The sequence below is a fragment of the Crotalus tigris genome, unplaced genomic scaffold (assembly GCF_016545835.1).
Source record: "Crotalus tigris isolate CLP2741 ecotype Arizona unplaced genomic scaffold, ASM1654583v1 scf7180000024384.25900115:4084858, whole genome shotgun sequence".
Classification (NCBI taxonomy): domain Eukaryota; kingdom Metazoa; phylum Chordata; class Lepidosauria; order Squamata; family Viperidae; genus Crotalus; species Crotalus tigris.
This window is the reverse complement of record NW_024100554.1, coordinates 1,746,214-1,768,675: the sequence shown is the minus strand read 5'-3', so window position 1 is coordinate 1,768,675 and position 22,462 is coordinate 1,746,214. Positions and strand designations below refer to the sequence as shown.

At 38.1% G+C, this 22,462-nt stretch overlaps 1 protein-coding gene and 1 long non-coding RNA gene across 4 annotated transcripts in view; one reads left to right on the top strand and one right to left on the bottom strand.

Annotated features, from left to right (window-relative positions):
• Window positions 1-1,151: 1,151 nt before the first annotated feature.
• LOC120301481 lies at window positions 1,152-21,100 on the bottom strand. 2 transcript variants are annotated; one of them, XR_005554908.1, is made up of 4 exons: window positions 20,964-21,100; window positions 9,174-9,264; window positions 2,008-2,094; window positions 1,152-1,343 (listed from the first exon to the last, which is right to left on the bottom strand). It is a non-coding gene; the product is annotated as an uncharacterized LOC120301481 (long non-coding RNA). The 2 variants fall into 2 exon arrangements; XR_005554909.1 differs by lacking the exon at window positions 20,964-21,100 and adding an exon at window positions 18,728-19,264.
• RNF19A (ring finger protein 19A, RBR E3 ubiquitin protein ligase) overlaps window positions 19,727-22,462 on the top strand; it is a 33,085-nt gene continuing 30,349 nt past the window's right edge. The window contains exon 1 of one of the 2 annotated variants that reach the window (XM_039328859.1): window positions 19,727-21,060. The gene's annotated coding sequence lies outside the window, so the exon portion shown is untranslated. Of the gene's footprint in view, window positions 21,061-21,388; window positions 21,695-22,462 lie in introns of those variants that run through there. The other variant, XM_039328860.1, reaches the window with a different exon arrangement.

Sequence of the window (22,462 nt, the reverse complement as noted above, 5' to 3'; positions counted from 1 at the left end):
TTTCTTTCTTTCTTTCTTTCTTTCTTTCTTTCTTTCTTCCTTTCTCTTTCTCTTTTTCTTTCTTTCTTTCTTTCTTTTTCTTCCTTCCTTCCTTCCTTCCTTCCTTCCTTCCTTCCTTCCTTCCTTTCTTTCTTTCTTCTATCATCTATCATGTATCTCAACAGATTAAACAAGTGTGTTCATGATTTTTCACTGGCAACATCTAATGTAGAAATATGGTTCCACAATAACAAGCACTAGATTTAGTTTTGTAAATGCTGAATCGGATACACAACTATTTCACAAGCAATAAATACTCCCCAAACATAGCAACTATCATTTATAAAGATGCTTTGGAAAAGTCCCAGACAACTTAAAAGCTATTCAACTGATAGCACTATCAATAAACAAACTCCAACTGGATTGCAGTTTCTTACTGATTGTGAAATAAACAGATCCACAAATCCTTTACATTTGAACAGGAGACATTGGACTCCAGTTTTCATGCTCCACACCAAATATATTTTAAAAACTATTTGTAATTTCTCAGTATAAGGAAATATCAGCAATCTCAAAATAAGAGTAACCACATAAGCAAATTTAATCAGTCCAAAGTGTGAAAGTCAGTACTGCAGAAAGGAATTGTTTGGATCTAAGAGTAGCTGGTAACTTTCAACTTCATTTGGAGTTTTAAGAGCAAGTTATATACATGCTTACACAGTCATCATGGCGAATCACAAACACCCATTTATCACAAGATGGAGAGGTTGATGGCTTTCTCCCAATTCCTCTTTATTTCTAGAGTGCACACTCAGTTCTCTAACATCTATGCAGAGGTGGGGTAAAAAACAAGGTTGCTATCACCCTGCAATAAAAATCCTGTCACTTTTTAATGTCCCGCATGTAAAAAAGGGGTGGGGCTTTGATTGGGGGATTGCAGCTGCCATCTTAAATTTTTTGATCCTTCCCTCCCACACGCAAATGTGAACAACCCTACTAACAATCCAGCTAATTATGGAAAATATGGACAGTAAGCCACCATGTATCATTTCTGTTTTCCAGGAATATCCCTTGGACTACATTATGTGGGGCTGAGAGTGTATTGCTAGATTTTTCAGTTGCTTTCACAGTGCTTGAATATATTTCTGTTTTGCCACAGTATTAAGCAGGAGTGGAGAACTGATAAATTTATTAATGGCTCAACTGAAATAGTTATACAGAGTGAACTTGGTTAACAAATGGAAAAATATGAAACTGACAGATTATGTAGATAGCAGCAGGAACTAGAGAATTTTGAAGAGATATCTTGAAGTAGGGTGCCCTTGTTGACATGTGCTTGATTGTTGTTTCACTTGAGAAATTTCCTGGATAATTGAAATTGAAGTAAAAGAAAAATAACATGGTGTTTTTGTTTTGACAGAATTTTAATCTCATTTCTCCTCCTATTCCTAAGCTTCAGGTCCTTCAAGGGAAATGCTAACTTGAGTGTCCCAAAGTGCTTTTTCACAAGGCAACTGGACTGTTTTGCCTTGAGGAGGATGAAGAAGGTATTTCACTTCCATTACCCCACCATCCAGTCACAACTGATGAAGCTTCTTAGATGAGAAGTGAAACATCTTCTTCTTCAAGGAAAAAGCAGTCCAGTTGCCTTTTGAAAAAGCACCTTTGAGACATCTATGACCTGGATGACTGAGAATCTATGGAGATTTGAGTGCTTTGCAGCTCCCCATTATTAGCCAAAATGAGACATTTTTTTTCTTTTGTTTAGTGTAGGAGAAATGGTGCAAATTGCCCTGCTATTTTCTCTCACACAGCATATTAATTTCTTGTCCTTGTTCTACGCAGATCTAATAAGTAGAAATGAAGGCAATAGTGGATCACCCTCTAGTCTAGTGCTTCTGAAGGTTGGGACTTTGAAGCAATTTAGGCTCCTTCTATTTGATATGCTGATTTTGTTAGGTGAAGGGTTATGGGTAGAATGAATAGATGGAATGATTATATAAAAACATTGAGTACCTTCATACTCACATTTGGACTACTGTTGGATCAGCTTCTCACTGCTGTGGTCCTCATGTTTGACTCTATTGTGCAACTGAGCGAATGGACCTGGTTTAGCTGAAGCAGAGAAAGAAGTGCTGTAAAGTTAGTATCATGCTATCTGGGGATTACGGGGATTGAGGTCTACCATAGATGGAGCAAACCAGATTGTGAAGGACTATCACAGGTCTGTCCTGCATAGTACATTTTGCATAAATAAGAGGTTAGACTAGATCAGGGGTAGGCAACCTTGGCTTTTTTATGACTCATGGACTTCAACTCCCAGAATTCCTGAGCCAACCATGCTGAGGAAAAAGGGAGAGGTTTCCAAGCTGAGCCATGCTGGCTCAGGAATTCTGGGAGTTGAAGTCCACCAGGTAGGTTGCCTACCCCTGGACTAGATCATTATTATGGTTTCCTCCTTCTCTAAAATTGTAGGATTCAACACTTTGCAAATTATATGTATGCAGTACTTTGGATTTGAAGGGGAAAAAGTATTTTGAAATACATAAAGGCATGCATTTAGCGCCTGTCTATAATTTCAAAATGCAGCTGTTCCTTTTCACAGGATTGCTCATTGCCAGCTTACTTGCTGAAGTCCATATGAGTTGCTGATTTCACAGTGGTTAAATTGAATATTGATTGCTGCTCAATTCTGGAGGAATGTGATAGAGAACTATTGTAAAAGTTAAGGTTCTATAGCAGGACTGGGGAGAATTGGTTTTCAAGGCCATTTGTGGGGTGGAAGTACACTAGAGGCAATGGATGTCTTTCAAGTAAATGTGCCTCATATTGTTGTGAAAGGGGAAAATGCTGGAGATGGTATGCACCCACTTTTAACTCTTAGAAGAAAGGAGAGAGAGAGAAATCTAATGAATGAATTAATGTATTTACAAGTGAGGGAAGTTAGCCCAGAGAAGGAAATATTAAAAAGGGCAGAAAAATATATTTTTCCTCAAAAGGACTTTTTAAAAGCAAACCTGGCCCCAAATCTATCTCTCTGCCCCAAGCAAGAGCTAGGCCCATACAAATGCAAATGTAAACCATCAGAGAATTGAAGCCAGATCAATCAAGAAGACAAAGAGAAGATCTGCATACCCCACCCAAACTCCAGGAGTCATTAGCCCCATCACCTGGGAAGCAGGATATGATAATAGGATTAAACCACAGATATCAAGGCCTAGACAAACACTCAGAAACAGCCTCAAGGTTCATGCCACAGGAACAAGAAACTATTCCAAACAAGGCTAGAGAGGGTATAAAAACCCTACTGCACTTAAAGCTCTCTTTCCTCTCTGCTCCTTGCAAGGACCATCTTTCTGCTTCTTCAATAAACTGTAACCTTCTTCCCAAAGCAGTCTCCATGTTGCCTATTTATTCACGGCTTGGATGAAGACTTACTTCTGACACAAGTAAATCTAGAGAATGTTTGAAAATGAGAAATAGGCTTTTTTAATGCAAATACAAGAATTGTGCCAGAAGAATCTTTTGAAGAAATGAATACTATGTATTTTTCATTGTAAGAATCTAAATCCAACAATAAAATGATGGATGGTGATGGTGGTGAATCTTGTATGGTGCCCTGGGAAAATTAAATCTAGCTTCAGGGTCAATTCCTATCAAATTCAGCTTCAGGGCTAAAGTGTTTATTTGATGTTAATATCTCTTCATTATATGTGTGTTTTCCTTATAGATTTGTAATATCAACATCTGCTGCAGCACAATTATGTTTAAATACTCAGATGGGCTATAAAATCTGATTTAATGACTCCATTATACTAGAATAGCCTGAATCCTTTTAAGTTGTTGTTTGGACATAATTAGTTCTTTTACCCAGATTGCCAGTTACTATCCTGACAACTGTGCACAATTCCCTTTGTCTTGAAGTTTGCTTTCTTGTGCCCAGTTTTTGCATTAAGCTATCTCTACAGCCTGCTAATTGTCACTGCTGGGTATAAAATATGTGGATTCATTTTAAAATCACTATTTTGAAACAATGCCCCACTCTCCTCTTCCTGCTATTTTCTACAAAATGCTTGTATTTCACATAAGCTCTTGGTCTTCAAAGGAGATATAGGGAAAAAACCCCTGCAAAATATTCATTTTCTGTAGGCCACACATTAACAAGTTGTACTTGGTGAACCAGATTTGGTTTCAAGATATTTCACATACAGTAATTTCTCCCTGAGCAACGTAATAGCTTGCCAGAAGAGGAAGCTTTGAATTTTGAACAGGAAGAAAAGTCACATATGTAATTTCAAGACTGGGTATGGACACACATAAATACTCACAACCTGAAATGAATAATTTAATTATGATTCATCGGACCATATCAGCTAATTATCTGAATCACTCTTTGCATTTTGCTCTTGTGTTTCCTTGTAGTACTATTTGAAGGGTAGCTGAGAACTTATTTTTTTTAGTCTAGAATTCTGGGTACCAGATTCCATCAGGTTTCCCCCTGTTCTGTAGTTACAGCTGATTTCACATCTCAGCATTTGCTTCTTGCTTCAGAACCCAGCAAGACACAGGCAAATAATACAACGATGCATGCTCATGAGGCAGAGAGGTATTGAACAGTAATTTGTGGTTTGGGTACAGCATGTTGTCAGTATATTATTCTCCCCATTTTCATTTGTAAAAAGACCAAGGATAAGTGACTGCTGGCTATCTGATTTTTTTTATAGGTGTTTCTGCTGTGATTAATTAAAATTAATTATAATTCATTCATTTGGGACAAATTATGCAAGGAGCAGCGTATGATCAGACAAACATGCATTTTCATAGCTACTTTTCCACATTAGAACTGTTTCAATACATGACCAAAGCCACTTTTTGTCTTTTTCTCTTTACAAAATTTCAGGGATATATTGATTTAAGTTGTGTCAGGTTTAAACTATTTTTTATTTGTACACCAGAATTTGCTACCTAGAGCCAAGTGCAAAAGGCATCCACATAGGATTCTGTCACATTCCAGAAATGCAACAATCTGCCACCTTCTGTGTGTCCACGTGAAGCAGCAGGACTTTAAGAACTCAATGACAGCTGAGCTGGTAAATGCCATAAAGTAACAGGCGTAGCTTTCAAACCAGAGGAAAATGTGTGATACAATTTGTAACACTTCTGGAGGTGTGTGGGTGTGTGGGGAGATCCCACTTCCAGAATCTCCCACCTTGTTCTGTCTCTATGGTTTTATAGAAGCCTTCTGTCTCCACCTCCCCTTGGTTTTTTTCCCATAGCCTATCATTCTCCACCAAATGGAAGAGGCCAACTGTTGGGGGATGTGAGGTTCCTTCGCTCTTGAAAAAGAGCAGATATAGGTATAGAGGCCACCCCTTGCTTTTCATGTCCCCCCCTCCACTGTTGATCTGAACAGATTGAACCAGACTTGAGGAAAAGAAGGTGAGGACATCTGCCAAGTCCAGTTCACCAGTGAGAAAATGTAGCTTACCATTAAAATGGCAAAGCATATTGGCAGCTACGTGGAAGGAGCCTCAATGTGTTTTCACATAGTATCTAAGCTACACTGGGAGCTAGCTTTGAGTAAGTTATATGATGAGCATGTTTTGGTTTTCTTTTAACATTTTCATTATTTTTTTTAAAAAATGTTATGCTCCAATTTGTAGACTATGCAAACTTTTTTGTGATTTATGATTCATACCTAAACAGGAAAAGGTGGGAGGCTAGACTAGCCACAAAACTGATCTGTTCTAATTACAGAATATTTACTGCTCCTGTTTTTTTTTATTATTATTTTAAGCACCACAACTGTACCAGGAATTGTGAAGGAGAAAAGTTGTTAATGAACAGGATAGTGATGTTTGACAGGGTAGTTCAAGTAAATAATTACACATTTATTTCTTTATTTAGATAATCTATATGGTCATCTATCTTACAGACTAATCCTGGATAAAACACCAACATAAACTTTTCACTAAGACACCATAGCAACCCGTATCACTAGCCTCTTAATTCATTCCTATCCTAGGCAATGCTTGAGTAAAGAGCTAGGTCTTCATGGTCTCCTGGAAGGCTAAAAGGTAGGGCTCCTCAGATCTCAGGTGGGAAGTGGTTCCAAAGGACTGGAGTGGCCATAGGGGAGGCACGCCTTCAAGGTTCCACAAAATGACAATGCTTGGGGAAGGGATCTGAACTGTGTTCACCCTATCTAACCTAGTAGGATGGACAGTCATCTCAAGGAAAGTCTATGAGAAAGTCTATTGCTTGCTTTACAGAAGAAATCTAAGCAGCTTCAGTGCTGAAATAATGCTCATCTCCATGTCCCTCTTACCAGAGCATAAAATTCCGTGAACTGTTTTTAAATAATATAAATTCCTGAAGTTGCCATGGTCTCGTCTTGAGTTCATTACAGGAACAGATTATTAAACAGATACTTTGTGAGCATTTAGAAAAGAATGCATTCCTTGGCAGAAGCTAGCATAGATTTAGGAAGAATAAATCATCCAATAGAAGAGAATATATGTGGCTCAGGATTGAACTGTAGAGTTCTTGATGCTCTCTGAGCTTGGTTGTTGTATATATAAATAGAGAGCAAAACCCACATTCAGTAGAACTGAGGATATTACCTATTTGGGTAATTAAATGCATAGAAGTAAACAGCCAAACTCAGAGAGCATCAAAGACTCCACAGAATAAATCATGGCAAACTACTTTTCTTCCTTAATAGAGTGACCACTTTAATCAACCACCGGAATATGGTGGATGTAAACTTCAGTAAAACATTCAATCAAGTCTCATATAAATTTTTGGTAGGAAAAATGGTAAGATACCACCATGAATAGAGAACTATTGAAAAATTGTATCCAGTTAACGTATGCCAGTGGCTTTGTGTTAAACTGGAAGCAAAGGTTGAATGGTATATCACACTCGATTCAGTTCTTTGTGCAGTTTAACACATTTATAAATGACTTTGCTGATAGATTAGAAAATATAGGATCACATTTGCAGATAACATAAAGACAAATGGGATAGCAAACATCATAGAGAAGAATGTCAAGATTTAAGATTATCTTGACAAGCTCAGCAGAAACCAGCAAATGTAATGCAAAAATGCAAAATCTTTTGTTGTTGTTAGTTGCGAAGTCATGTCCGACCTATCGCGATCCCATGGACAATGTTCCTCCAGGTCTTCCTGTCCTCTACCATCTTCTGGAGTCCATTTAAGCTCATGCCTACTGCTTCAGTGACTCCATCCAGCCACCTCATTCTCTGTCGTTCCCTTCTTCTATTGCTCTCAACTTTTCCTAGCATCAGGCTCTTCTCCAGTGAGTCCTTCCTTCTCATTAGGTGGCCAAAGTATTTGAATTTCAACTTCAGGATATGGCCTTCTAAAGAACAGTTGGGGTTGATCTCTTCTAAGACTGATTAAAAAAATTAATATAAGATTTTTCTCTAGATTGAATGCAGAAGCCAATGGTATGAAGCAGCTTCTTAAAAAAAAGCAATTTTAGGCTTCATCAGCAAAAGTATACTGTAAAAATGAAAATAAGACATTGCTCCTCTCTGTTCTGCAACAGTCAAATGACAAATATTACATGCAGTTGTAAACACTGTGTTTAAGGGAGGACATCAAGAATGTCTGGAAGATTTAAGTCAAGATGAGAAGAAGAAAAAGGGATTGGTTGGAGGCACAGGCATTGAGTATGTTTAGCCTTGAGAAGATAAAACTGTGGGGAGGCAATAGCTGTCATCAAATATCTGAAGGACTGTCAGGCAGAAGATAAGGCATAACTGTCCAAAACCTGTTTCAGGAGGCAGGACAAGAAATCATGAGTTTAAAATGATAAGAAAAAAGATTTTTGTTGGATATCTGGAAAATGTTGCTAATGGTAATTGCTGTTCAGTAATGGAACAAACTGCCTTGGAAAGTGACTTTTTTTCTTGAGAGGTTGCTGTCTGTTGAGTGTGCTTTATTACTGGATTCCTTCATTGGCAAGATTGTTTGATTAGATGATCTTTAAAGTCCCTTCCAGCTGGCAAGATTGTTTGATTAGATGATTTTTAAAGACCCTTCCAACTGCAACATTCTAGGGTTTGATGATTCTGTGAATTACTCTTGAGTTGTCTTCTTATTCTGTGCAGATTAACCATCCAGTATGCATAAATGTCCAGGTGAAGGGGGCTCGGATGAAATCAATAATTCTGTTTTTCTTGTCCCCCCCCCCAGTAAAGAAGATGTGGACCCACAGGCAGCTGTCTACACTCCCCCAATCCTGTTCCATCACATATTAAGGCATATAATTGGGCAGTTTTTCCTACCAGTGTGACACTTGCTGGGTGGGGAAACACGGTGGGGGAATCCACTAATTACTTTCCTTAATCTATTCTATATGAAATTGCATGGACAGAACCACTTGCTGCTTTGTTACTGAGACAAGCAGTGCTTGGCATGCTGCTTCAAATCTTGAGAAACTAATTATTGTATGCTGAATGGGTCCTGCGTATATGCAGCCTTTCCCAACTAACTTGGACTTCAATTACATGTTGCAAAAAGGTCATATAGCTGAATCATTGATCTTGTAGACTCCTCTTCACAAAGTAATACAGTAAAGTAATATCTAAAAGCAACAATAATATTTATTGGAAGAGAATCAAAACCTAGAAGTTTTTTTTTTCAAAAATCCAGCAATCTATTGGAATAATTACTGTCCTTTTGAAATGTTCTATTCTGACTGATGATGATAACCTCCCTCAAATTTTTCAGCTGCTGTGTCAAGGTTTAGCAGAATGGAGGAGGAATAAATGTCTTTCAGCTAGAAAAAAGCAATAATGGAAACAGCTGTGAAAGTAGATTACAGAATACAGGTGCACATGTTCACGCATCAAGACACACACACACACACATATTGCATAACATAATTTTTGATTGCCTAAGACTTTGCCCTTTTTAAATGTTCCTTACAATGCCAGGTTTATTTTATTTTATTTACTATTATTTGCAAAATCTGCATCTCTTCCTTTTGGCCTGGTAGGTTGGGGAAAGAGCACTAGAAAAGCTTGTTTTTATCCTTTGATTTGCACTTAGTTTTAAATTAGATTTTCAGTCTTAACACAGCTTATTGTACTGCATCATTTTAGAGCATTTATTATTTTTATAGAGGAAGTTCTTAATAGAAATTCATAGAGTGAAGCTTTACCCAAATGTTTGTTTCTTTTCTCCATGTGTTGAAAACTTGCAGTGTTCCTGCACAGTGATGGGCCCCATGTGTTCTTCGGAACTTTCTGAATCTGAAAGGATAGCACAGAGAAAAATTTTGTGACAGAGAAAAGTGAGCTAAAGTGGAAGATGAAATATATATTGGACTAATATATTTCTTTACCCAATGACCTTTTCCTTAGATATTTTTCATACCACTGTTACTTCCCAACAGTCACTATCTGGATACCTGTGGGATGGAAATCTCCTTGGTCAATTTAACTGATGATGTACCCTGATGGTAGTAGTAATAAGATCAGTAAATCTGATAATTCTTCTGAATCCTTTCACCATCAATTATGCCACCATTTTGAAAGGCCTTGCATGATTTATTCTTGGAATCATTTGGGTGGCTTTGTTCTTCCTAAAACTCAGAATATTCTAAGAATCTTATTGGAGAATCTTGTGTGTCCCCCACATGGTCATTGTGTTTCAGGTGCTTTAATGTCTGCTTCCTGTGTGTTCCATATCTTTATTCCACGGTGGGTGAGGTCATCTGAAAGTTTGTACTAAGATGTCATTCATGAGATACAATTAAATCACATTTCTAGATACTAACATCTTCCCATTCTGATGCCTTCTAAATGATGATAACTTCTAAAAGCAACTTGATCACGCCCAGCTGAACTCCTATCACATTGGGATTACAGTAAGCTTGCATGCAGTTGTGTAAACGATTGTGGATTGAAATCCATCCTTAAACCTATTCGTCGAAACGTCGCCAAGACACTTCCAATTTTACGCGGGAGAAAACCCAAACAACCAAAGACCTACATACAAACACCCGCGAAAACCTCAGAAAACATATTTCGAGTTCCGTTAACTCTCTTCAGCCAGACTTACTCTTCTGAGATTCGAACCTGGGCTTATCTGCATGTTAGGCAGCTGTTATAACCTCTAAGCCACAGGCTCTCTCCCACTCTGTTAGCTATCAGGAGAGAGACAGTGGGAGGAGACTTTACCTTGAATGTGCACCCTGTCAGCCCAAATATGGGAGAAAGAAATCTTCTTTCTTTTTCTTTTCTTTTGCCTGTATCAGCTCAATCTAGAGCCATCCACAAGCAGCAGTTGCCAACTGCGACATCATTTTACATTTTTAGGTTGCTAACAAAGAATATATATATATATATTATATATATATAAAATCTGTATTTAATACTTCAAATTTTATTTACACTTAAATGTAAATTAGATTAAATCAAATTTAGTTTTTTACTTTATCCTGCCCTCATTTAATTTTTGGAATGTTGTCAGCTGCATACTATTCAAGGATCAATTGTCTGTCACTCAAAAATCCATGCACTATGCATTATACTATGGATAAACAGGACACTATGACAAGATTTTCACATAATACAATGCCATTTAAAATAAATTGCCTGCATTACTCTGAGACAAAAATCAAACAAATATTGCTGATTAGTTTAATGTTTTGTTTTTAATTATTTGTATCAACATGGGTTGGGCCCAAGCTTAGCTATATTTAGAATGGCAGGAATAGCTATGTATGATGTATCATGTGATCCAAGATTGCTTTGATATTCACACAATTGTTTAAAATTATATGCCTTTTTGTTTGAGGTCATTTGATATGTTTTGGTTACGATTTTGAGTAGCGGACTCTGAGCCAAGACTCTTTTGGCTTATTATTTATTTACTGCACTTTGTTACATTTATATCTCTTGGCAAAAGCTAACATGGTACTTCCAGAAAACCTCCTGAAATCAGTGGTGCACGTAGTATGTAAACAATGACGACACCGCACAAACACCTCTCAGAGAACCAGAAGCGATTAGAAACCTGTTGTAATATGAACATGCTGTTGCTTTTAGGACTTTTGCCTCAGTATCTTTCCTATTTGTTTGTTTGTTTTGATCCCAAACCAGCATAAAACTACTGTAATAACATAACATTCGCTTTACAACAGAAATAAAAAAAACCCACATACGATAGATCAAATAAAATAATAAAATTATTAACACAAAAATTACAAGGTACAGGGATTAAAACCCGGGAGAGATGTATAAAACTAAAATCAATAGTCTGAATGCTACAGATAATTGGTAACTATAAAGACATAGAAGTACTACAATTTATAAAATACTATGAGAATGTGAAGCTATGCTAACTGACATTGAGTCTAAAACTTGCTAAAGACCTTACTTTCTTATTTAAAAAGACAGGTTATAGCCATGAATTGGCTGATAACCACCCACAATCCATTTTATTGCTTTTAGATTTTTTTAACGATTTTCTGCAAAACAAAGTGTTAATTTCTACTAAAATACATGACTGTCTAAATGAGGAATCTTTTTAGACTATCAAGAATTATTCAGCAATACTGCTAAGTGCAATGCTTATGCAATGCCCATATATCTCTGGCCTCACTGAGTGTTTCTCTCTCACTTGTTTTCTCCTTGCCCATAATTATTTCCTTACTCATTTAGACCATGTATTTCTGAAGGGCTTATCTTTGGCCATCATTACACTGTGCACCCAATGCTGCCTGAACTTATTTTAAAGGAGACAATGCATGTAACCATCTACCTTCTACCATCATACCTATTAAATCAATCAATTTTCCTATCATTTTAAACTGATTTGTTCAGTCGTCTCATGACTGTTGTTATTCATCTCATGGGATGCAGAAGACATGTCTTCTCTTTTACTATACCTGCCCTTTAGAGTATCATCATCCTGAAGTCCATATGTCCTGGTGGCCTTCAAGAGACTCTTAAAGACCTGACTGTTTCCACTGGCATTCAGCTGGAATAATCTACCATTTAAGATTGTTTCCATCTTCCACATCCCTTCCCATGTTTCTTTTTTTTAAAAAAAATCATTGTTCTTATTTTATTTTTATTATTTTTAGCCTTCTGTAAGCCTCCTAGGTGATATATCTGACATCATAACTATTTATTTATTTATTTATTTATTTATTTATTTATTTATCTATCTGTATTTATTTATATACTGTCTCCATGAAAGACTCTGGTGGCTCACACTAAAACATTAAACCATGAGAACATTAAAACATTCTCAAACAAAATAAAACACACTGACGTCTAAACCAGGGCTTTTCAACCTTTTCACCCATTGTACCACTTTTAGGATACGGCAGTATCCAAGTACCACCAATCACCTAGCAAGGTGTCAAAAAGTTGATGATCCCCCCCCAAAAAAGGAAAAAAACTGATGAAGTACACGTAGTCCTCAACTTACAACAGTTCGCTTAGTGACTGTTCGAAGTTACAATGGCACTGAAAAAAGTGCCCCCCAAGCCACAGCCGAGCAAGACACCTGCCTGCCTACCCAGCGGCGCTCTTCCTCCTGTCCGAGGTTTTCATTGTTGTGAGCATTTCTCTTGAGGATTGGCAGCGGGGGTGGGGTGGGGTGGGGGTGTTTGGTTTTTATTCCCCGTCTGCTGGGTGGTTGCAGCAGGTTTTGGTTACTTCACATGACCCTCGGACACTGTGACCATCATAAATATGAATCAGTTGCCAAACATCTGAATGTAAATCACAAGACCCTGGAGATGCTGCAACATTCCAGCTGATCGGCGCTTCTTCTGGGCTCAGCAGAAGTGCCAGGATCAGTGCTGAGCTCCAGCTGGAGCCTAGCACTGATCCTGATGCTTCCACTGAGCCTTGACAGTCCCGAAGAAGCGCTGATCCTGGCGCTTCTGCTGAGCCCTGACAGCCCTGCAGCTCTAGCCATCTCTCGCTCAGGCTTGTGCGATGCTGCCACTGGTTCAGCTCATTCCCCTCCCCCGTTACCACTTTTCTAGGATGGTTGTGTACCACCTGCCAGGTTCCAATGTACCACAGGTGGTACTCGTACCACTGGTTGAAAAGCCTTGCTCTAAACTAAATGTAAAATGGTACCTCTTAGATGCACTTCCTTCCAGTGATGTTTCATCCTCCATCCCAAAGTCCCATTGGAAAAGCATGTTTCTAACACTCTCTAAAAAGATAATAAGGAAGAGTCCATCCTACTAAAGCAAGGTCTGCTACTGAACATACTGGATTCCCACCCCTTCACATCTTATGTGAGGGAATTCTCAGTCTTTCTTACCCAGTGTGAAGAGGGCAGGAAGAATCTGCTGGGATCAGGTGGTCTTGAAAATAATAAAGAATCTGAGTCATAAAGAGGTTTATGGTACTATGTAATGAATAGCACTTTGAATTTGACATGGAAGTTTTACCAGCTCTTGCAGAACTGGTGTTATTCTGTTGTACTGGAATGACTGATTAGCAAGGGGGCAGCTATATCTTGAAACATTTGTAGCTTCCAAGTTGACTTTAAAGACAGCTCTGTTACATTTCAGCTGACTACGTTCATATATAATGCTAATCCATAAATCAGTTTGGGGGGGGGGGAAACACAGTAGTTACATAGGTTCATTCAACGTGTTAAGCCAAAATGCAAGCAAAACCAGGACCTTTTTTGTAATATAATGTGTGGATCAAATTATGATATTTTTGCTAGCTGACAGATTGTGGACAGCCTTACACCCTTGTGGACTTTAATGTCATGCATGCAGTAATAATCACATCAGTCTGGGATCAACTTGCACATCGCCACATATCTAGTGCATAATTGTCTCATGATTTAGTGCAGATTATTGGGGCTGGCTCAGAGGTGGCTTTGAACTAGTACTTAACAGTGCCAACATTTTAAAGCGGGTGCAGACACAGTATGATAGCACTAATCCATGTTGCCCACAGCAAGTGTTACTGTGGAAAACAATCAAACCTGTCAGCAATCTCCCCCCAAGGCCCCCCTCATTTCCTGCAGAATTTTCTTCCCACACAAAGGACTTTCTCCTTTTTCATTCTTAATTATAACCCTCTAGCTAAATTCACTAATACATTCAGGAACACTTTCTGGTTTCCTCTCCCCCCCCCTTTACAGAACTATGTGCTTTATCTTTTCTAATGGGATTTGTTTTGCCATATTCTCATAATACTAGTGTACTAGTGGGTGTAAATATAAAAGCACAATTGATTTGATTGTTTATAGTGAAAGTGAGAGAATTAGTGAACAATGTAAGAGGTTGTAAATATGGGGCAGATCATTTCTGGTTAGTGTCAAGAGGAGAGAAATAACTGGAATATGGAATAAGAGGGCAAGAATTAAAAAAAAATAGAATGAAAGTAAAATTACTGCAGAAAAAGAAAATACAAATCCTAGATGAAAAAGCAGTAGAAGCAGATTAATCACCCAATGGAATTAATGGAAAGTGGTCATAAGAAAAACTTCTTAAATAATTATGTTAGGGAATGCCATAGAAGTGTGCTGATTTATGCTAATGAAAAATATGAAAAAGTATGCTGTGTGGAATGAGAGAATTAAAGAGACTGGCAATGAGAAAAAATTCAGTAAGAGAGAGATTACTACAAAAAGTGAGGATAAAGCAGCGGTTCTCAACCTTTGTGTGACGGCGATCCCCATCACACGGACGCGCCGCGCATGCGCGCGGATCACGTTGTTTGGCGACCCCCGTAAAATGGTCATTCGACCCCAAATGGGGTCGCGACCCATAGGTTGAGAACCGCTGGGATAAAGGAATAATATTGCATAAATTATAGAGGAAAAAATAGTTGCAAAGAATGAAGCCAGTAAGAGCAAGAGACTTATTATTTTAAAAGGCAGTGAAAAATACAGAACATTTGATTATTTCCTTGAAATAAAAAGTTTTTGTAAGCGGATAAACATGCCTTAATAAGGAAGTCTAGCAACTCAAATGGAATTGAAAGTAAAAGTGATTAGCAGAAGACTTCATAAATGTAGTTTACTGTTTCCTACAGAAAAAGAAAGATAGCTAAAGTGCATGCAAAAAATAGAGTGACTTGTTTCTTAGCTGAACCTTAGAAGATATTTGGTAGAATTTTGATTAAAAAGGTATAACAGTAACAATCAGCAAATGTTAGAAAGTACAACATGTATAGCAGAAGTACAGACTAGATTTTTACTTTTCATGTCATTGAGAAATGTATGAATTTAAGAAAGATAACTATCTGATGATTTGCAGAAAGAACATAATGAAATGTGTAGGCAGGAAGCAGGATGGTTGTAGACCGTCATGTAATAGAATTCTTTCCCAAACAGTTCACAGCAATAAAGATTAAGCAATTACCTAGTCTAGCAGTTGAACAGTCTTATGACTTTCACAGCATGAAGCCAAAATCAAACAATGTTTGTTATAATTTAATATGAAATATGACTAAGCAATTGTCTTTTGCACATTTGCAAACTAAACATTTTTTCAAAATTCATGGACATTTCAAGTAAATTTCATTCCTTTTGTTGGATATGTGAATGAATCACCCTTAGATTCTTCAGGACTTGTTTTTAATCACCAGTAAGACATATGAATGAATCTAGAAAATAAGCCACTATTTAAATTGTTTCCATATCTAGGGCAAAGGATATCCAGAAGGATGCACTTCAGGATAATGGATGACTCCACCTAAACATTCTATTGGTTTGAATTTTTGTTTACTACAGACTGCAATATAAACTTATTAGTCTGAATGGCAGAAATGATGCATGTTTTTTTTTTAAAAAAAAAAAACACAAGACTTCATTGGGGTGAAATAAACGAGTAGGTCTTAGTTAACTAATGCAATGTTTTGAGACAATAGCAGTGGACCTTAAAATTAGCTGTTTTTATCAGAAGATCATAGATACACATTTGTGTGTGATTATAGATAATCTGGGAAGTTTGTTCTTACACAAGACGTGGCATATTAGTTTTACTATCTTTTAGTTTTGAATCAGCACTGTGTGCTATCAACTCATTTTCGACTCCTAGTGACCAGATAGATATTTGAATAGCAGTGTTTCAATTTTTAGCTTTTACACAAAGCAGGAGTGGATAAGATTGTTCTTTATATATGTCTCCAAATATTTGATTAATATATACAATGGCCAGTGCAGTGTATTTACTTCACAAGTTAATTACAAGTTACTTGAAGGATTTCCTGTGCCCTACCCATTTTTAATTAAATGCCTTGCATTGGGCTTTTTCATGTATAATTTCCTCTTATTATATTGCTATAGAAAGGTGAATGCCAGGAAGATATATGCGAGGGTATCTTTCCTTTTTCTAGATTCATACCATCACTTTTTCCTGTGAATTTACTTCAATTTAAGAAGTGTCTCATGGTAAAAAAAAAACCACACCTTATCCTTATTCTTATTTAGCTGCTGTGGAGGAATCAGGGGTTTATGCTGTGGCAACTGAAACAAGGTGTATTCTTTTTAAGGTTTTACAGTACTGTACATGTCTGCATGATATGTTGAGTCATATTTTAATTGAGTCACGAGAAAAGGTTTTACCTTACCCAGTTTGCTAAAATGAAATTATCTTAATTGCTTTAAAGTCCCACTAATTTTGTTGTAGCAGTCTGGCTCACAATTCCCCCTCCCCACTTTTTTATTTTAATATTTTAAAAAATTCTGGTAAAACTTACAATGGTCAAGTTCAGTAAATCTTACTTATTTGGTTAGAAAAATGACCAAAAAAAAATGTTATTCCAGCTATATCTTTCCACAGTAGCCTAAATAGTCAAGTCATGGATGTGTGGGTAAAATCTTGCTGAACATGGAAACATGACTGTGATATAAATTCGTTAATATTACAACAGAATTGCAATATTGTTCAAAATTTTATGTATTTATTCTTTTAGCACTCAACTTTTTTTTAACTAATCTGCAAAAATAGTCTGAAATATTATGAATCCAACAAATTATTTCAACTGTATAATAAACCAATCACATTTTTCATTAAATAATTTGATTACTACGGCAATATTCTATAATCTAAAATAGTGGCTCTAACCAATAGCACTTTGTTCTGAATTTTTTTCTATTATTGGTTTGATGGTACATAAGGATTTGCCAACATGGCAATTTCTTTCCATACAGCTCATAATATATTTACTAGTTTTAAAAAATGGAAAATCAATAGGTTATAATGGTTTTTAGAATAAATTCTCTTGGACTTAATAACTGCTACTTTTGAGTAAACATATGGTAGAATTGCACTGCCATCATGCAGTCCCATATTATCCAGAAATAAGTTATACAATGGATATTTGGGATTGCAAACAAATCTGTGATGGCCTAGAAGTATCTTTGTAAAACATGCCAGTCTGATTACTTTCTTCTCTTTGTTTTTTTAAAATGAATTTATATTGTTCTTGAGTTTCTAAAATATTGTGTGGCTTGTAATATCCTGCCCATACACTACTGCTTTGTCTTGATATTATTTGGGATTTCTTTTAAACTTTATTTCATTCTTTAGAAATATAAATTTGGCTGATTTTAGCTATTTTAAGTGTGATCATTCATTATTTACTCAAAAGTCCCTTATCTTGCTATTTCCCCCTTCATGTACATCACCAGCTCTAAAACAGTACATATTCATGGTATCAGTTAATTCCTATACTTAACAATTGCTTTTGAGATACTTGCAGTGAAGTGAAAATTAAAATCTAACCATAATACATTAATCCTATAGTTTTTATATTTCCATGAGTATGATTTTTCATTTATTAAGAAAAAATAGTTTTAAATAGTCTTTATTGATAAATCTGATTCTTTTTTATATTTGTTATTAAATCTGATTCTGTGGTCCAAGTAAAATCCTAAATGAACAAACTTTCAGAACAATTCTGAAATATGTTTTGCTTACTAATATAATTCAGAAGAATAAAAAGTGACATATGACATGCAACTAAAAATTTAAAAATAGGTTGAATAGGGTTGCAAGTAATTCTACTGACTGTTAGATGGCAGCAAAGAAAGTGTTTTTTATATCTGTTTCTGCCCTTGAATGATCGTCTGGATTAATGCAACCAGATAGAGTTGCCCTGAGTGAGAAATGCATTGCCTCACTGAAGTGTATCAATAATTAATCCTGCTTCTACATTTCAGAGGACACAGAGCCATAAAATAATCTCTGCTACTTTGAATTCTTGCTATCTCTGGTAATATTGTGTTTAACAAATAAACTATACATTTAATTAATATCAACATTTCTCAAAATTTCTCAAAGCAGCAATAGGAGGGGTGAGGCACAATGGAGGAAAATCTTCCCTTTATTTTAATCATTTGAAATATGATAGTGTAGTAAGAAACAAATACAGGCTTTGAGTCTGATATATTAATTCTAATCTGGCAAGATAAAGTTAGCCATCTTTAGAATCTCCTAAACTGCCTTTGCTGTTCTAATAAAAGAAATATCTAATTACCTTTATCATCTTATTCCATAAAAACAACTGACAGCTAAATTTTGGGGGATTATCCAGATGACTCGTTCACAATTAACTTTCAGCTGAATCACCATTTTAACTGAATTAGAGCTAAAACAGAAATGGCTTTGCCAAAGAAGAAGAAATGGATTAACAAAAAGAGGACACATATTTCTACCTAATTTGCAAATGTTTATTATGTATAGATGGAAATAGAGAAATAAATATAACTTACATATAATACATCTCGCCATTGTGGAGGAAGACTGTGACTAGATTATTTTGGTGCTTCCTTAATCTGCTGCCTATGCTTTTAAATAGACTTCAGACAGGACTCAAAATAGAAAATGCTGTCAAATAAAGGACAGTTCTCTAAAGACTCTCAAGCAGAGGTGTGTCTTCAGGAAAGTAGGGCATATGGTCACTCCAGGTATTATTGAAGGGCTAGCTAAACCAATGAAAAATGAACAAAGGAATCTTTAACTCCATCCTTTTCAGTAGGAATAAAAATAGAAAATTTGGCAAAGAATTCTGCAAACCCTATTTGTTATGCAACTAAAAGATGAGGCAGGAGTAGAGTTATGCTGGATATCAGATAAGAAACTGCTGATCTGCTACTTGACTATGTTATTTTAATTAATTTATATGAAGAAATTTGATGCTGCCCTGCCAATAAGAGAATTGGATAGGCTGGTCTACAAATGTAAATTCAGCACAAATCCTGCTAGGACTTTATTTCCAGATAAAGAATCAGATACTATTGGGTCCTTTGTATAGTTGATTATTCATAAATCAGAGGATCCAAATGTGTACTGGGAATTTAGGCTTGAATAATATTCAGACTTTAATTTATAATCTGAATTTTTTTAGTTCCTGAGAAAACGTTCAGGATAGGGAAAGGCAGAACCTAAATAGAATTCATATTTTTATGAGAAAACCAGCACAATTTTAGATCAATGTGAGAAAGTATTGTTTTGAAAGTTTCTATAACATGTTCCAAAACTGATAAATTACTAGCGTAACAGTATAGCTAATAACTAAATAAAATATAGTCGAGCTATTTCAAGTGTTAATTTATAATTTGCTCATTTTTTTCCTGTTCTCATCCAGCTGGGTGAGAACAAGTGATAAATAAAATTCAAGCTATAAGTGATAACAAGTGATAATTTATTCAAGCTGAATTGAAAGTTAAGAAAGAAGAGAGAATTATTCCAAATTTTACCAAGAGACAAGATGGTCCTTGGCATTCAGGATACCTAATCTTGCAATTGCAAATGTAAAGAGACTACAAGATTTGTTTATTTGTAAATACATATAGTATAGGATCACACCACTATAAATATATTAACATAATACAGATTAAAGCCAAAGTTGTGAGGGTATAAAATATACATATTTAATATATATTTTAAAAAGATGAACAAATTCCAATGTAGGATAAGCAAACGTGTATTAGGCTGTATCTCTACTTGCATTTTACCGAACCAGAAACTGGCCTGTTAAAACTTTTTTTCTGTCATTTCCCCGTGATCTTGCCTTCCTCTCATCCCAACCCATGAATTACAGCAGTAGCACTTGAATTCTGGGAGTTGAAGTCCGCCTATCTTAAAGTTGCTACGGTTGAGAAACACTGGATTAAAGTAATATTTTTCACAGATGCCATCCATAAGGGCTGCTCCATGCTCTCTAAAATCTATTAGGCTTTGTCATTCCTTATCTTGGAAGAATATCAGGCTACCAGCCCTTACTGGGATCCAAGGAAATCAGAAAGGACGGGCAAAGGGCCCAGCAAATTTCACGCTGCCTGGCGGTTTTTCCACCCTGGAGCAAATATTACCACACATCTTACTAGCGGGAGCGGCCCCAAAGGCCTCCGCTTCCGGGCCAGCTCGTCCTTTGCAGCCCCTTCTTCTTTTCTTGGCCAAAGATTAAACCCACAAAAGCTCCTAGCTATATTTATGCGAGCGGAGACAAGACTAGCCACGGTCTCTGGAAGGCACTTTCTCTCTGATCTTCGGAAGAATTAAGGAGGGCTTTGCTCTTGCCCAGCGGGACCCTCAGCCGGTCGGCAAAGGGAAGGGCCGTGTTCTGCGAGGGAGTCGCTTTCAATGAGTACCCTTCCTCCGGAGGAGCAAAGTGGAGCTGCGTGGTTCCCGAAGGGGCCCCAAATCCTCCCCCTGGACGCGCCGCCTCGCAGGAAGAAGCCAACTTTAAGAGAAAATGCCGCCCGCGCTGCCTCCCCTGCGCACCAGGCCTCCTCCTTCTTCGCCGCCGCCGCCGGCGGACAGACACCGGGTTCAACCCCCAGGCGGCCCCGCCTCGTCTGTGAGCTCAGCGGGGGAGCGAGGCGGAAATCTCCCCCTCTGCGGGCCAAGCCCAGCCCTTCCTTGCCTGGGGCCTGGTAGCCTCTCCTCCTCCCCCTCCCACTCCTCTTCCTCCCCCTTCCCCTCCGCTCTCCCTCCTTTCCTCACACGCTCGCTTTCTTCTCCCCTCAAAGGCGCTTCCTGTGCGGCGCGGGTCTGCCGAGGAGGGCCCGGCTGCTTGGGGCTTGCCTCCGCCGAGTTCAAGGTACCGGGAAGGGCGGCGAGAGGGATTATGCCGACGGGGCTTCGGGGGCTTAGCTGCCGTGTCCGGGGCTGACAGTGGCGGCGGGGGGGGGGGGAGTCTAGCAGAAGCCGCCTGGCAGGCAGCAAAGGCGGGAGGGCTGCTCGAGCCAACGGGCGGCGGCGGCGGTGGCTGGAAAGAAGGGACGTTTCGCTTTCGGGGCTCCGCTAGGCTCGGCTCCCGGGCGCGGAGAGGGCTTAGGCGGCGGCGGCGGCGGCGGCTCCTCACATTGCTGGGGAGTGAAGTCATCGTGGCCATTGTCTCCCCTGAGCTGCCCGCTGGGCGGCCAGAGGGGGGACCAGCCGCGAACCGTGGGGCCCGCCTTGTTAGCCGAAGCCGCCGGGCAGATCCTCCCAGACCGTCCCGGAGAGGTTCCTCAGGCTGTGCCCCGACCCTCCCCTCAGAGCATGCGAGGGGGCTCTCCGGGGAAACCGAGCAGTCCCTGCGGATCGCAGGAACCCCCCGATAAGTTTTCCGGGAAAGAACTTCTCAGTAATCGACGCCCTCTTTTCCCGGCCGAGTGTCTGAGGCACCTCTCGCTTGTATAGAAACGAGGAGGGCGGCGTAAAGCAGCGCCACCTTAAACCGAAGCCTCCGAGTAAGTGGAAAAGCCGCGCTTCCTACGAAATAGAAAGGTAACCCAGGCCAAAGAAGGAAGTCCATTCCCAACTGACGGGAGAAATGTTTTCCACATTCAGCCACAATTATTAATGGGCGGGGGGAAGCGAGATATAATCATCATTTATGTCTAGAAAGGCTGTAGGACTACGGCTTCTCCCCCTCCTCAAAAAAATACAATTATTTGAAAGGAATTCAGGTACTTTCCCAATAAAAAAACGATGTATAACCGTCTTTGTAATTTCTTTAGAAAACTAAACTCTAATGGGCATGCTTAAATAACAATATTTTCCTGGAATTGTATAGTAACACTTTAAGGGAGAAATATTTGGTATTCAAAAGGCAAATAGATTATGACCAGCCCTTGCAATAGTTGACATTTTACTATGCTGTTATTTGAATATATTTTTAACAGGTTTAGATGATAGTGGTTTCAAATTGCTTTACAGAGACAGGCTAGCAGAGGTTGAAAAGGCAAAAGAGAGATATAAGTGGATGCAGTGTGGGAATTTTTAATGCTACTATTACACCTACAGTAAATGTTTTTTAAAGCTTAGGTCAAAAAAGCTGTTTCTGAAGTTCACAGGATGTCAGCATAAAATAAGGTGGAATTTTCCTTCCCTTTTCATTAGTCAACAGCTGTTGGCTATTGACTGTTCTGCTTAATGGAATTATTGCTAGCTTCTGTGTTAGGAACCTAAGTTTAAGGAAAGTACCTTCGTGATCTGGTTAGAATACTGTTGCTGAA